This window comes from Aquarana catesbeiana, linkage group LG04, assembly GCF_042186555.1.
Source record: "Aquarana catesbeiana isolate 2022-GZ linkage group LG04, ASM4218655v1, whole genome shotgun sequence".
NCBI lineage: Eukaryota > Metazoa > Chordata > Amphibia > Anura > Ranidae > Aquarana > Aquarana catesbeiana.
Window position 1 is genome coordinate 282555484 of NC_133327.1, and position 16964 is coordinate 282572447.

At 41.3% G+C, this 16964-nt stretch overlaps 1 protein-coding gene across 1 annotated transcript in view; it reads right to left on the reverse strand.

Annotated features, from left to right (window-relative positions):
• The window catches only part of CSMD1 (CUB and Sushi multiple domains 1), a 3274537-nt gene that overhangs the window by 1228020 nt on the left and 2029553 nt on the right, over window positions 1-16964 (reverse strand). The gene's annotated exons all lie outside the window — the stretch shown is intronic.

Consider the following 16964-nt stretch of genomic DNA (forward strand, 5'->3'; position numbering starts at 1 on the left):
TAAAATTGTTCCTCTCTCCCTAGATGAGTTACAGCAGATTAACTCAAATGTAGAAAATTTAGATCTGGCATTCAATGAGTATAGTGATTCAAAAAAGTGCCTTATCTGAAGATATTTGTAAAATTCAGCTCTTAGTATATCATAATGGTCTTGAAGGTGGGAAAAAGAGCAAAATTCTGCTCTATGGGTTAAGTGTTAAGTGTAGTTAGAGCATTTATTTCCCACCAGAGAAATTTGTTGGCCGATATATATATGCTGGGGGGAATCTCACATCTCTCATGAATGAGGATAAGGGGGTCTGCAAGATCTCAATTTAAATTTCTGGTGGTACAGGGTCCATAAATGAATTGTTTGGCTCAATATAGTATTCAGAGAGCTAACCATCCTAGGCCATATCTTATTATTCCAAAGTAGGCCTGGTGTATATAATAGGCGGATTGAAATGTATTCAAAATGGAGCGAGGGGTTATGCCACATCATCCATGGACCAAGAAGATTCAATGGACTGACATCCTAATTCCTGATATCTCTTCATTTATTATACTAAGAGATGGTTCTCTATAAAAAACCTATATTTATAACTGAATGTAACTGCATTCTGATAGTCACACACTGTGTGGGATCATGTTACATTCCAGTTATATTTCTTATTACTTCTGATTCATATAGCCTTAGAATATATAAGTGAAATAAGGAAATTCTTGTTCAGTTATATATTATCAGGTAATAACAATAGATTTATTACTTTTTAGGACAAATATGTTCAATAATCCAGAAGTAATGGAAGCTTTTTCTTTCTTTTCTTAGAACAAATATATTATTACCTAACTAGTTCCTAGAATTATGTTTTTGTTTATTCTAATCTGAAGCAATACAACCTCAATTTTATGAGTTAACATATCTAAACAGTTACATATGAATAAAATATGTAATTGTTTACTCTAAAAGGGTTAAAATCCCAAAATAATTCAAACTATCTTCATCAATACCAAAGTTATTAACAGTACCTTTTTAACTGAATTATTTAGCCTAGGGCAAGACTAACCATATACAACCACCCTGGAATAAATAATTTCAACAAAAATTATATTCTGCACTCCAATTAATGAAACATCATTTTGATGTCTTTTGACATAGCACTTCTCTCCTGTAAGCGGAAGATCCGTGTACCCCCATTAGCCCTCCTCATTCTCCCAACCATATTATGTGGGAGTGTGACGAAGGCACTTATTCCCCTGAGAGAGATATTTATTCTCTTTCACGGGTAAATTGTGATTACTTGCAAAAAAAAATTTATACAATGTATCATCTAATCTCATATGTTTTTTGTTTACTCTTTACTCCAGAATTCACTGGTTTCTTTTCTATCTATTCATCTCTTCAGTCCACACAGGTTGATCTGCGCAGTCAGCTCTGCATAACAAAAAGTAAGTCAAAACTATTTGATCTATTGCCATGGCACCACTGAATATACTTTCCCTGAATGTTCAGGGAATAAATGTCCCTCAAAAAAGGACCAAAGCCTTCCGTACTTTCCATAACAAGAAGGCTCACATAGTATGCCTCCAAGAAACACACTTCACCAAAGATTCTACTCCAAAATATATTTCTCCTTTTTATCAACAAATTTACACGGCTTCTGCCTGTACCAAGCAAAGGGGAACTCTAATTGCATTTCACCGATCCACACCATTCACCTTATCATCAGAAATTAAAGACCCAGAAGGTAGATACCTGATACTCATGGGTTATATAATGGATACAGCAATCACGGTGATTTCCTACTACGCTCCTAACAAACAACCTACACCATTCCTCTCACATATATTACAAGTGATTAATACACACAAAATAGGAACAGTGATAATGTGTGGAGATTCGAACCAGGTCCTCCTCCCATTTCTAGATAAATCACCTTTTACACCATCCAAAATAACCTCTAGATTACCTTTTTCTCAACTTCTTTCCAAATACAATCTGGTAGATTCATGGAGAGAAAGTAACCCAATGAAAAAGAAATTCACTTATTTCTCGCACCCTCATCAAACCTTCACCAGAATAGATCATATTTTTCTAACAATAGGAATGATACCAGAAATTATTGCATCAGATATAATTCTGATTCCATGGTCTGACCATAATGCAGTATACACTACTATAGCCTCAGCCATACCAAAAGCGCATGACCCAACGTGGTACTTACCGGACATAATGCTCAAACACCCACTACATCAGATGGCCATTGAACAAGCTTTAAAGGAATACATATCAATTAATAATACAACAGACATCTCCCCAATAACACTGTGGGAAGCTCATAAGCCTGTCTTGCGTGGTACAATACAAAGACAAATGGCACTATTTAAACGGGAACGCAAAAATCTAGCAAAAAAACTAGAACTCAATTTTAATGCAGCCTACATATCATTTCAAGATAATCCATCTCAGAGTACAAAATCTCATCTGGAAAAATCTAGATTAGAATACGATCTATTTCTCACTGAGTCAGTTGATAAATCCCTCAAACGCTCCAAACACAATTTCTACATGAATACAAACAAACCAGGTACATATTTGGCTCGGGCATTAAATTCAACTAACAAATCTTTCAAACCAATACGTTTGAAATTATCAAAAAATGTTTACACTTGTAATCCAGTTAAAATAGTCCATAAATTTCACTCACATCTCGCAACTTTATACAAGACAAACAATGAATTTAATCCTACAGAGGCTGAATCCTTCTTCTCAAAAATAACCTTACCTGAGTTATCTCAGAATCAAAAAAGCAGTTTGGATGAGCCTATAACTATAGATGAAGTTGCTAACGCCATAAAAGACCTAAAACTTAACAAAAGACCAGGCCCAGACGGCTACTCGGCTTTATACTATAAAACATTCTCAGAAATACTCTCTCCCATTCTCACTGAAACTTTTAACAAACTTCTAGATGGACATTCTTTTCGGCAAGAAACACTAATGGCAATTGTTTGTATGATCCCAAAACCCCTTTCTGATGATACTTCCTGTGTGAATTATCGGCCTATCTCTCTGTTAAACCTCGATATTAAATTATTAGCAAAAATAATAGCAAAACGCCTCAATAGCATTATAGGAAAATTAATACATAGAGATCAAGTAGGCTTCATGCCAAATAGACAGGCAGGCGATAATATACGCAGGGCAGTGTTATTGGCACATATTGCTAAAAAACGGAAAATCCCTTTATGTTTTCTATCTCTCGATATTAAGAGGGCATTTGACACAGTATCCTGGCAATATATGCAATATTCATTACAAAAATGGGGTTTTGGACCCCACTTTTTAACATGGATCAAAGCATTATATAATAAACCCAAAGCCTATATAAAATATGCTGGATACAAATCTGAAGCCTTTAATATCGAAAGAGGTACCCGACAGGGTTGCCCATTATCTCCCTTATTATTTGCCCTTATACTCGAACCCATGGCCCAATACATCAGAACAAACCAAACTATAACTGGCATTGAAGTAGGAGGTATTACACACAAATTATGTATATTTGCAGACGATATATTACTTTTCCTATCATCACCACAGGTCTCTGGTCCTAACTTAATACCAGCTCTTGATGGGTTTGCAGCCCTATCCGGCCTTATGATTAATCCTAAGAAATGCCTAGTGCTTAATATTTCACTCACAAACATGGAATTGATCCCGGCTAGGGCTGCACTCCCATTCACATGGGCAGAAAAATCAATCCCATATCTTGGAATTCATTTAACAGCATCTCATTCTGACTTATTCTCAGCCAATTTTCCTCCTGTATTAAGACAGATCACAAATCTAATAAAACAATGGTCGCAACTTCCTTTATCCTGGATAGGGAAGATTAATGCAATCAAAATGACTATTCTACCCAAATTGCTTTATCTATTCAGAGTCCTCCCTATTCCAATTCCTTCCTATTTTTTGAGAATAGTACAAAAAAGAGCAACTTCGTTTATATGGGGCTCTTCTAAACCACGTATACCTATACACACACTACATCTTCCCAAAAATAAAGGAGGCCTGGGATACCCTAATTTTACTAACTACTACAGAGCAGCACATTTGGCCAGTCTGTCCAAATACCATGCAAAACAGGAAATCCCATTATGGGTATTTATAGAGGCTTCAGAAAATGACCCTCTATTAATATCAAATTTATTATGGCTTGATCCTAAAGACCGCTTTAAAATTCATAATCCCATAACTAAACACTTCTTATCTCTCTGGGATAAACTAAAAACCAAATATCAGTTACAATCTCCACACAATCCTCTCCTTTCTTTTATCAGAAATCCGGCCTTTTATCCGGCATGGATCTACCCAAATTCTTTTAAAGCTTGGACAACATCAGGCATTCAGACACTAAATGACTTCATAGCATCTAAATCATTCCTTTCATTCCCATCGCTTAGAGAAAAATATGATCTACCAAACTCTGAGATATTTAGATATCTCCAAATCAAAAATTTCTATACACCATTCCTAAAGGGGGATACACCATTATCCCAAGTATCCATTTTTGAATCAATCTGTACAAAAGATCCATTTGCTAAAGGTACAATTTCATCACTTTATAATCAATTATATGGAGTAGCAAATCTTAATAGACCCTCTTACGTTCAGAGGTGGGAGGAGGACCTGGGACGAACTTTAGAAGACACGGACTGGTCTAACATATGGCTCACATCTAAGTCATCTTCACCCAACATCTTAGCACTGGAGACAAATTATAAAGTCCTAACTCGCTGGTATCTTGTACCCGCTAGAGTGGCAAAATATTCACCTAATACCTCAGCTCTTTGTTTTCGAGGATGCCCAGAAATAGGCACATATTTACACATATGGTGGACGTGCCCAGTAATCCAAACCTTCTGGAAGGAAGTCTTCGTGATTGCATCTAAAATATTTAAAAAAATAATACAACCAGATCCATATTTAACTTTACTTAATCTAAAACCGGAATGGTTAACACTCTCTCAATTCAAACTTATGATCCAACTAATAACGGCTGCAAAACAAACAGTGGCCAAGGCATGGAAATCTCCTACATTGGTACTAGCAGAATCAATTCACAGAATGAATAATACAATGTCCCATGCTAAGATGGTAGCCATCGATCAAAATCAAATTCCAAAATTTGAAAAACTTTGGCATCCTTGGATAAAACAACAGTTCCTGTCAAACTTCAATGACTCTGTCCTGTTGCCATGGTAACAGATTAAATGACTTACAGAGACACCCATTCTAAGGCTTCAAAGAGAACTAAAAAGAATAATAAACTGACGAGCGGGACAACCTTGTGGACCATACCTCTACCTTTCAACCCTTTTTCTTCTTTCTCTTTCCTTTTCTCCACCTTACGATTAAAGCTCATTATCAGAATTTATTTGACCTATATACACTCTACTTGTAAACAATATGTATAGTAGGTATAAATCATTTAAATACCTACAATAGTAACTAAGGAAATGATATATATCTTTAATTTAGGTTTACGTGAACCCAATGTTTAATATTTGAAATTTCATGATATTTACCTATATAAACCCTACTGTAAAACAATGAGCTTACTTTATAGATCCTTGTAAACTTACTTTATGTATCTTTATAACATTGTATACTCAATAAACTTCTTTTGACAAGCAAAATGGAGCGAGGGAATCTGTGAGGGGAGGGCGTGCCATTGAGCCATTTGAGCCAATCTAGCTGCTATATAAAACAGGCCATATATTGGGTAATCCCAAGCCACCCTGCGACAAGGGCCTATGGGTTAGTAATTTACCATATCTGGGTGTTTGGTTCTTCCATGTAAATCTACTAATGGCTCGTTGGATCAGCGCGATGGGATACATATAAGGTGAGAGTCCTAAAGAAATATAAATGTTTTGGGAGGATGGACATTTTAATGGCAGTGACTCTTCCCAGGCGTACTCCCAAATATTGAATGGTGTTATCTGATAGGGTGAAACCAAAGGATTCTCTAAGATTACCTATTATATGGTGTGAGAAGTTAATTTGAAGTGCGGAGCATTTTGTCAGATTGACCCCCAGCCCAGAGAGGGCATGGAATCTCTATAGAATAGATATCAGGTTTGGGACAGACACCACTGGGTCTGGTAAAAACATAAGCATGGTGTCTGTGTATATACTCAATTGAAACACTTCCTCCCCCTTCTGGTAACCTTTTATATTTGGATTTAAGATAATCGCCCTTGCCAAAGGTTCTATCGCCAGGGCAAAAATCTAAGGCAACAGGGGGCAGCCTTGTCTTGTACCCCTGCCAGGTCCAGACTGGGACAAAAAAAAAAATAGGCCCAGGGGGTGGTAGACATTCACATGAGTGGCTGGTGTCAGTCTTCCACACTGTAATGTGCAGGGACACTGTGATATAAAGGGGACTGCACTGTAAAGAGGCACAACAATGATTTTGGTGCCCCTTTACAGTGCTGTCCCCTTTATATTACAGTGTCCTAGTCCTATTGTGGCCATACAATGCTAGTACTGTCTGTCTCCTATTGTGCCCACACTGCCCAGTGACAATGATCTGCTCTCTCTCTGGTGGTGCTGGACAGAATGGCGCTCTCTCTCTGGTGGTTCTGGACAGCGTGGCACTCTCTTTCTGGTGGTGCGGGTACAGCGTGGCTCTCTCTTGTGGTGCGGTACAGCATGGCTCTCCCTCTCTGTTGGTGTGGTACAGCATGGCTCTCCCTCCTGGCGGTGCGGGTACAGCGTGGCTCTCTCTGGTGGTGTTGGTAAAGAGTGTCTCTTTCTCTCTAGTGGTGCGGGTACAGTGTGCCTCTCTCTGGTGGTGCAGTACAGCGTGGCTCTCTCTGGTGGTGTGGGTACAGTGTGGCTCTCTCTCTGGTGATGTGGGTACAGCGTGGCTTTCTCTCTCTCTGGTTATGTGGGTACAGTGTGGCTCTATCTGGTGGTGCTGGGGCCATTAGTTCCCCAGCACAGTCCTCTTTCTTTTTCTATGTCTCCTGTAGCAGCTGCTACAGTGTAGCACTCCTCAGCTTGTTTCTGGGTTTTCTCTTTTCCCCCCAGCAGAGTGCATGCTGGTAACAGTAGCCAGCTCCCTGCCCTGCTGAGAACAATTGGCCACCAATAGGGATGGGCGATCGAAGTGTTTGGGGACCTGGGTTCTGCCCCAGGAGACATGTATCAATGCAAAAAAAAGTTTTAAAAACGGCAGCGTGAAAGAAGATGAATGGACATTGCTGGACATTTTTATTTTTTTATCTTTTAATAAAGGACTTGTCCCAAGCTGTCTCTTGTCTTTTTTACAATTTTTGACACTTTTTTGTGAAATGGTAGGGGTACAATGTACCCCTTACCAATTCATATGAGGGCTTCCATATTCCAGTAAACCCCCCAGCCCTCATACACCCACAACCACCGGGCAAGGGTTGTGGGGATGAGGCCCTTGTCCCCATCAACATGGGGACAAGGTGCTTTGGGGTCAGATCCCAAAGCACACTCCCCACGTTGAGGGCATGTGGCCTTGTACAGTTCAAGAGGGGGGCGCTCTCTCGTCCCCCCTCTTTTCCTGTGGCCTGCCAGATTGCATGCTGGGATAAGGGTCTGGTATGGATTTTGGGGGGACCCCTACACCATTTTTTTTTAATTTTGTGCAGGGTTCCCCTTAATTTCCATACCATACCTGAAGGGCCTGGTATGGATTTTGGGGGGACCCCCATGCACTTTGTTTTTAAATTTTTGGTTCGGGGTTCCCCTTAATATTCATACCAGACCCAAAGGGCCTGGTAATGGACTGGGGGCACCCCATGCCGTTTTTTTCAATGAGTTTTATCTATATTGCCATACTATAGACTCCCCCAGGCATGATATTTAAAGGAATATTTCATTTTTACTGTTTCACTTTAAGCATTAAAAAAAAATCACTGCTCCCAAAAAAAAGGCCCTTTTTAAAACTTTTTTTGCATTGATACATGTCCCCTGGGGCAGGGCCCAGGTCCCCAAACACTTTTTATGACAATAACTTGCATATAAGCCTTTAAAATGAGTACTTTTGATTTTTCATGTTCATGTCCCATAGACTTTAATGGTGTTCGTATGTTCTGGCAAATTTTTTGCCTGTTCGGATGTTCGGGGGTTGTTCAGCTCATCCTTAGCCACCAATCCTGGGGACTACATTTCCCATGATGCCCCTCTAGTTTCATCTGATTGCCCATCTGCTGTGGCCAATTGGGAGGGAAGAAGAACAGGCAGGAAACTTTCTCTTCTCCCGTGCTGCTGACATGAGAAAGGGGGGCGAGCAGGGGAAACATCCTGACAGTGGCCCACAGCTCTCCCACCCCTGCTCCGCCATGCAGACGCCCATGGCTGGAGGAGGAGGAGCGGTCCGTAGGAGTGGAGAGTGGAACTGTCAGCGTCGGCTCTGAGGCTGAGCTGTGTGTGAGAGAGACACACAGCTCAGCCCATGCAGCCGCTAGTTCCACAAGAGAAGACACAGGTGTGGCCGCATAGTGGTAGGCAAGCGGCGGCCGCGGCCTGTGTTAACCCTGTCCAGGCCGCGGTCACCGATTACCCCCTGCTGTGTGGCCTGATCATCAATAGGCCATGGAGCGGGCAGCCCTGGACCACCTGGCAAATGGCCGGTCTGCCCTATGGCCAGTCTAGGCCTGACCCCTGCCCAGGGGTAAAAAATTGGAGGAACAGCCAGGCAGCTTGATGCATTATTTTACATTTTTCTACATTAAACCTCATTTGCCATGTAGTTGCCCACCCCATTAATTTGTTCAGATCTTCTTGCATGGTTTCCACATCTATTTAAAGGCCTTTTCTGTGGGGAGTTAAAGCCTCTCATGTTATGAGATATAACATAGACCCATTTTAATTGAAATATCTTGAATAGCATATAAGTGTTAATAATTGTGTTGGGGACTGGAGTAGATACGAGCCAACGTTTAATCAGCTCGTCTGGCTCATTTGGTCGAATGCTTGCTAGAATTTACAGTATATATAAATCCAGAGCTGTGAGAGATGCTAGGAGCTCTGCTCCACTGCGTGTCTTGTATCATAAGTGAGAATATCCCTTAATAACCCTGGAGACTCTCTAATAGCTCAGACAAAAGTAAAAAACATATATAACAAAACTGCAGAACAATAATAACGAACCAAACTCTGATGCCACGTACACACGAGCGGACTGGTCCGATGGTCTTTCGACAGACTTTCGACGGAGTTACGATGGACTTTTGAATGACCGGACTTGCCCATACATGAACGAACTAAAGTCCGTTCGAAAGTCCATTGGTTTGAACATGATGATGTACAAAGGGACTAGAATAAGGAAGTTCATAGCCAGTAACCAATAGCTGCCCTTGCGTCCTTTTTTGTCCGTCAGACTAGCATACAGACAAACTGATTTTTTGAGTCTGTTGGAAAGATTTGAAACATGTTCCAAATCTAAAGTCCGTCTGATTTTCTGTTTTCAAAAGGTTTTTATTGGAAATAATAAAGAAAAATACAAGTACATAAAAAGTAGTATTATATACAATATCCTTCAGGGTAATATAACAATCATGGGAGGCTATATAAGGAGTGTACATTCACAATAGGGTGTATGAGCAATTCGTCACCATTATGGTAGCTTGAATCACATTCAGTCCTAGAAGGATGTCTTAATTCAGGAAAAATGTTGTACTAGGAACAAAAACAGGAGGGAAGAGCCAAAAACGCAAAATAAACAGTGAAAAGAAAATAAGTTCAGCATAAACAAACTGGGTATAACACGGTCAGTCTTGAAGCCTGAAAAGGAACCAGGGGTTCCATTTAGCATCAAATACAGGTATAGAGTCATGTAAGGTATGAAATATTTTCTCGGTAACCATCATAGAATCAATGCGAGAGATGATTTGTGCAAACGGGATTGAAGAGGATTTCCAGTGAAGGGCAATGCCCCAGAGCATGGCCACACAAATTGAATGGATTAGTCTCATCAGGGGTTTAGAAATATCAGGGATATCTTGAAATAGGATACAGTGATGAAAAGTGAGATAGATATGATTTCCTACTAATTTGTCAATCAATTTTAGTATTTCCTTCCATGTGGGTTGTAGCTTCTCACATTCCCAGAATATGTGTATGAATGAGCCTAAGTAGGTGCAACCCCTAAAGCAATTGGGAGAAGTCTGTGGATAAATCTTATGTATACGGGCTGGGGTATAATACCATATCGTTATGAGTTTAATGGCTGTCTCTCTAATTGTTAGGGATTTTGAGCATTTACGTATATTTAACCAACCCCTATCCCAGTCTATCTCATCTTGGTCAAAGGCTAGTTCTTGTTCCCATTGAGATCTGTACTTCAGGGCCAGAGAGTCATCAACCGATTCTAATGTGTTATGGATTTGTGAGATAAGGCCTTTTTGACGAGGGGCTGTGTGACACAGATCCTCGTAAATTGTCGTGTATTCTGCTGAGGGGGTGGTGTAATGTTGTTGAAAAAAATGTCGGATTTGAAGGAAATGGTAGAATTCACTGTCTGGAATAAGATAACGGGATTTGAATGATGAAAATGAAATAAATTTGGAGTCTTCTAGGAAATCTCCTAATGTGATCAGATTGTGTTGGGTCCACCCCTCAAATAACTCCGGGTGAGCATAGGCTGGGGGGAATCTGGGGTCCCCAATATAGGAGGCCCCAAGGGGGGACTGAGAGGAGAGATTGTATTTCCTCTTATATGAGTTCCAGAGTCTCAAGCCTATACATACAATGTGGTTTTTGGTAGATATTTCTGTGAGGGGGGACCTGAGGTCCACATTAATCCAGGTAAGTATAGTGGGGCAATAGAGTCCTGTTCAAATTTGACCCATGGGACCTTGGAGTCTCTCCGTCTGATTTTCAACAGAAAAAGTCAGCTGAAGGTCCGATTAAGCCCACACATGGTCGGAATGTCCGACGGATTCCTTTCATTGGACCAGTCCAGTCGAAAAGTCCACCCATGTGTACGCGGCTTAAGGGGCCAGGGTGGAAATACCCACCTGACCTGCATAACCAAGTTCAGTAGACTATCTAGTCCAATACACCACAAACGCTCAATTTCCCACTTGCTGGTAGTATTATAAGGGGGTAAGTGGATATACATTGGAATTCACCCCTCAGGTAAAAGGTAGGGAAAGTATGCCTTGGTAAGAGCGACTGCATGTAGGGGAGCAGTTCAAGTGGGAGAGAATAGACTTTTGCTAGAGCCAAGAGACTATAGTGATAAGTTCCAAAACTAGAAAGATAAGATAAAAAACAAACTGGGTTTTCAATCCTTATCTCCGTGTAGAGTAGGTATTGATCGATTCAGACCAGCAGGAGTCAGGCGACTTGAACCCTGGAGCGCTGACGATTCCTCCTGTCACGTTGGGGTGATGAGGTAGCCCAGATTGGGGTTGGCTGAGAGGTAGAGATGAGTCTCGGTGCATTCTAAGGTTCCAGGAGGCTTAGTTTTACCAGTAGCTCCTTGCCTTGAGAAACTGTGGTGGCCGTATAAGTGGTGCCGTTATGGGGGACCGATAGCTTGAAGGGAACCCCCATCAGTAACGGATCCTGGCCGATTGCAGAACCGTTGTGACCTCCTTCATCCTTCTCCTCTTGTCAAGAGTCACAAGGGTATATGTCTGGATATATTTGAACCGTGATCCCATCTAGTTGGATACGAGGGGTATTACGAGCTGCTCGCAGGATATCCTCTTTCACTGGAAAGTCTTTCAGACACATCACAATGTCTCTGGGGTTTTTTCTATGGATCCTGTTGCACGTGAAGGCTGCTTCAGCGTGATCAGGGAGCAGGGAGTGAAACAACTTCTTAATGACCGCAGATAAAACAGTAACCGTCTCAGGCACCCTGCGCACCCTGATGTTGTTTCTCTTATTACAGTTGTCAAAAGCTTCAAGGTGGGTTTGTAATTGAAGCACAGTGTCAGATAATGGCCTTGTGATCTTTGCGAAGATCTACATAGGCAAGGTGTAGTTCATTGTATTTAGTTTCTAACATGCCTGTCCATCCTCCTAGTGCTGCAATCTTCTGAGTCAGGGTGTTGATGGATTTGTATAATTTCACTTGGAATTTATGGGCCAGCTTGTCATACATAAAGGACAAACTATCCTCCAGGTCAGCCTTAGTGAGATGAGGAGAGTACTCCGAAGGAGAGGCCACTGTATCAGGGAGGCCTGCAGAAGCTTGTGTCTGCAGGGAGCCATCTTGTGACATTGTGGCCTGTTCCCATACCCGGAGAAGATAGTTAGGACTGCTGAGCTGGTTTTGCTTGGCTTTCTTGGATGTCGGCATGCATCGTAGATCCCACAGGGGTGTTCGGGCAGTCAGGGAGAAAATCTTGTGCTTTTAAGTTCTGTCCAGCTTTGCACAATGCACGCACCCCCTTATGAAGACTTTTTCAAGGAACTGTATGGTGTAAAATGTCTAATCAAAACTTGACATTAAAAATATGAATGGACTGGAATTTTATGGGGGTTTATTCTCTCTTAGACCTCTTGAAAGTAATAATTGATTCTCAGCAACAGTATTCCCAGCACTGTTTAAGTAGCTACATTGATTTGAGTCTAAAAATAGATAGATAAATCCGCGCTTAGGACAATATACGAGCTGCAGCCTCTCCCTAATTAGTTCCCCAAGGGGCCCAATTGCTTAGATATGGTAAGTGGTCTGGGAGAAAGAGTGGCGCTGCCCTATTATACAATGAAGTATTTAATGGTGGATAGCTTACAACCTCTGTTCATTGACCTAAGTGATTATAGGGGCTATTCCCTTTGGTGTACCTGAATGTGGTCAGACCTCGGCCAATGACCATGTATATGAAAAAACCAAAGAGCAAGTGACAGCAGAGGGTTAAACTACTAACCCCCAGTTTGAAAAAATGTGCTTCATGTATTCAAACTAATGTAAACAATATGGTAGTGGCAAGTGTTTCTTTAAATATCAAATAAATTAAGACTTAACCCCAGAGTTCAAAAGTATTGTGACACTTTGCCATCCTAAAATACAATACAAAAGAGTGCTACATATGTTCAGATTAACATAAATACTGTGGGAGTGACAAGTGTTCCTTAAAAAATTAAATAAAATAAAAACTAACCCCAGAGTTCAAAAGTATTGTGACACTATAGCTTCCTATAAAGTGCAAAAAATTCCCTTTTGGGTAGAAGTATGTGTAATAATTATGAAAAGTCAGTGCCAAAGGTTGCATATGTGAGAAAATAAACAAATGCAAGTTAATTTGATACTTAAATTAAAAAACCCAAAACTAATGTGACAATGTGGCGCCCTATTAGGGGCAAACTTCCTTTGACAGTGAAAAAATGTGTCTAATAATTATAAAGTGTCAGTGCCAGATTGTATATGTTAAATTCCTGGGGGAATTAGTGGTGTTATCCACAGAATGAGGTTATATTAAGATATCACTCAACACAAGTCGCATGGGGTTCATGAGACCCCTTAAATATTAAGATGTCCGCAAATGCAGTAAGCTTCTCAGAATATATTGTCCATTTACAAACAAAAGGTGACTAAAGCCAGATGGTATAGATAGCAAAGTTCAATAAATTATGCAATTTAACAGCCTCAGGAGCATAAAGCAGTGGTTTCTGTGCGTATTTCAAACGGTGACTTGAGGTGCTCGCCCCCCCGTGCTCCCCCACTCACCAGAAAGAAACACCCCTGTAGGGGTACCGAGCGATAGAGTGGGTGCCTTTAGGGATGGGTATTGGTCACTCCGATCCTGCTGCTGTTCCACTGATCTGTATGGTACCTCCACAGCGATTTTACCATAATTTGGGGAGGAGATGAGTGAGCCGTGTGACTATAAGAATGTGTGAAGCGTAGGCGTCGACACCGTCTTTGAAAACGTCCTATGACGAAACGCGTAAGGCGGAGTCACGCTCACACGTCATACCCGGAAGTGTTACGCTGGAACGCAAGGTGGGACGCACGCTTGCTTTGTGTTCCTGGTCCCATCCTTGCATACAGCGCTGCCTAAACTACTCAATTTATCTTCCTTTCTATATGTATGGACTTTGGTATTGTTACCTGCACCAATAAACTGGACATACTTCACGAAGGAAGCCCCTGTTTTTTCTTTTTCTGGGTTACTGGAGAGTTTAACAGTAATAGTTGGCAAGTGGTGGAGGAGCCTGGTTTTTGGAACGCACAGCCTAATCTGCAACCAGTGGAGGTACCATACAGATCAGTGGAACAGCAGCAGGATCGGAGTGACCAATACCCATCCCTAAAGGCACCCACTCTATCGCTCGGTACCCTTGCAGGGGTGTTTCTTTCTGGTGAGTGGGGGAGCACGGGGGGCGAGCACCTCAAGTCACCATTTGAAATACGCACAGAAACCACTGCTTTATGCTCCTGAGGCTGTTAAATTGCATAATTTATTGAACTTTGCTATCTATACCATCTGACTTTAGTCACCTTTTGTTTGTAAATGGACAATATATTCTGAGAAGCTTACTGCATTTGCGGACATCTTATAATTTAAGGGGTCTCATGAACCCCATGCGACTTGTGTTGAGTGATATCTTAATATAACCTCATTCTGTGGATAACACCACTAATTCCCCCAGGAATTTAACATATACAATCTGGCACTGACACTTTATAATTATTAGACACATTTTTTCACTGTCAAAGGAAGTTTGCCCCTAATAGGGCGCCACATTGTCACATTAGTTTTGGGTTTTTTAATTTAAGTATCAAATTAACTTGCATTTGTTTATTTTCTCACATATGCAACCTTTGGCACTGACTTTTCATAATTATTACACATACTTCTACCCAAAAGGGAATTTTTTGCACTTTATAGGAAGCTATAGTGTCACAATACTTTTGAACTCTGGGGTTAATTTTTATTTTATTTAATTTTTTAAGGAACACTTGTCACTCCCACAGTATTTATGTTAATCTGAACATATGTAGCACTCTTTTGTATTGTATTTTAGGATGGCAAAGTGTCACAATACTTTTGAACTCTGGGGTTAAGTCTTAATTTATTTGATATTTAAAGAAACACTTGCCACTACCATATTGTTTACGTTAATTTGAATACATGAAGCACATTTTTTCAAACTGGGGGTTAGTAGTTTAACCCTCTGCTGTCACTTGCTCTTTGGTTTTTTCATATACATGGTCATTGGCCGAGGTCTGACCACATTTAGGTACACCAAAGGGAATAGCCCCTATAATCACTTAGGTTAATGAACAGAGGTTGTAAGCTATCCACCATTAAATACTTCATTGTATAATAGGGCAGCGCCACTCTTTCTCCCAGACCACTTACCATATCTAATTGATTTCAGTCTGGCCATTCAATTACTATGGTGCCCATACAGAGCCATTACATTTGAAAAGTCAAACTAAAATACCACAGATAGAAATAACAAGAAAAACATCACCCAAATGACTCCCATGGCTGATTTTTGCAAAAACTTAAGTTCCTACAACAGGGTTTCTACATAAAATGGGTTTGCTTTTATTTGATCATTCACAGATTGTGGATCTAGCAATACAATCTCTGTTTATAAAGTCAGCCTAGGGTTGCCACCTCATCCGTTTAAAACCGAACACATATATATTATACAGGTTCTAACGCTAATTTGATGCAGAAAAGGCACCAAGTCTAATTACCACCTTAATTAGCCACAAAACCTGTGTAATTAATATGTCTTTGGTTTTAAAGGGATGACGTGGTAACCCTAAGTGCCGGTTCACACTAGACGCAGCACGACTTGCAGGTCGCCTCACCGAGGCGACCTGCACACGACTGCCGGGGCGACTTGCAAGACGACTTCTGTATAGAAGTCTATGCAAGTCGCCCCCAAAGTAGTACAGGAACCTTTTTCTAAGTCGAAGCGACTTGCGTCGCTCCGATTAGAACGGTTCCATTGTACAGAACGGGAGGCGACTTGTCAGGCGGCTAGGTCGCCTGACAAGTCGCCCCTGTGTGAACCGGCCCTAAGTCAGCCACTCATTGAGCAATATCAGTCAATAAATATTATACACAGTTGTTGTTTATAAACATCTCTGAGTTTGTCAATAGAGGAATATACACAGATCAGCCATAACATTATGACTACTAACCATAACCCATTCCACTAGATCTCTGAAGGTGTCAGAGAATGGTTCTTAGAAGGGCTGGCACACCTGCAAATACCCAGCAAGATCAAAGATTGGCACATAGAAATCCGCCAATTGCACATAGAAATTTGCCAATGCGAATGCGCATTTTGAGCCATTAGTTGCTGGATGATCTTCAGCTCCCACTGTGTGCGCCTGTGTTCCTGTTCTTGTTACTTTTGGATTTTCTGTTACCGACCCAGCTTGCCTTTGCCCCATCTTGTCTCCATCCCCGGCTTTGACCCTTGGCTTGTGCCAGTAACCCTGCTTCTGCCTGCTGATCCATGCTTGACCCCTATCTTGCTCCTCTGACTCTGCTACTGCCTGATTACCAGTGAAAGACCCCGGCTGACTCCTGACCCTGCTTGCTACTTACTTCTTCCTGATCTTCATGACTTCTGACCAACTCCTGACTCTGCTCCTGGTTCTCCCTGATGCCAAGTCTCACCCGATTCTCCTGATAAACTCCTGCCCAGCAGTGCATCCTGCTCATCAGCCACCATCCAGTGGGCATCTCTTCAGCCTGTCACAGCTGGCAACCTCTGCTTCTCTGAGCAAAGTACTCCCTGTTACCACCTTCAGGGGTGCCCTGCACTTAGCCGCAAGTGAAGCCCTCTCAGCACTTTAGCCGCCAACCAGGTACGTGACAGAAAGTACGTTGTGGTATCTGAGGCCAAGCCATCAGTAGCAGATCTTTTAAGTCCTGCAAGTTGCAAAGGAGGTTCTCCATGGATCAGACTGTTTTTTCAAGCATATCCCATGATACTGAATGATCTGGAGG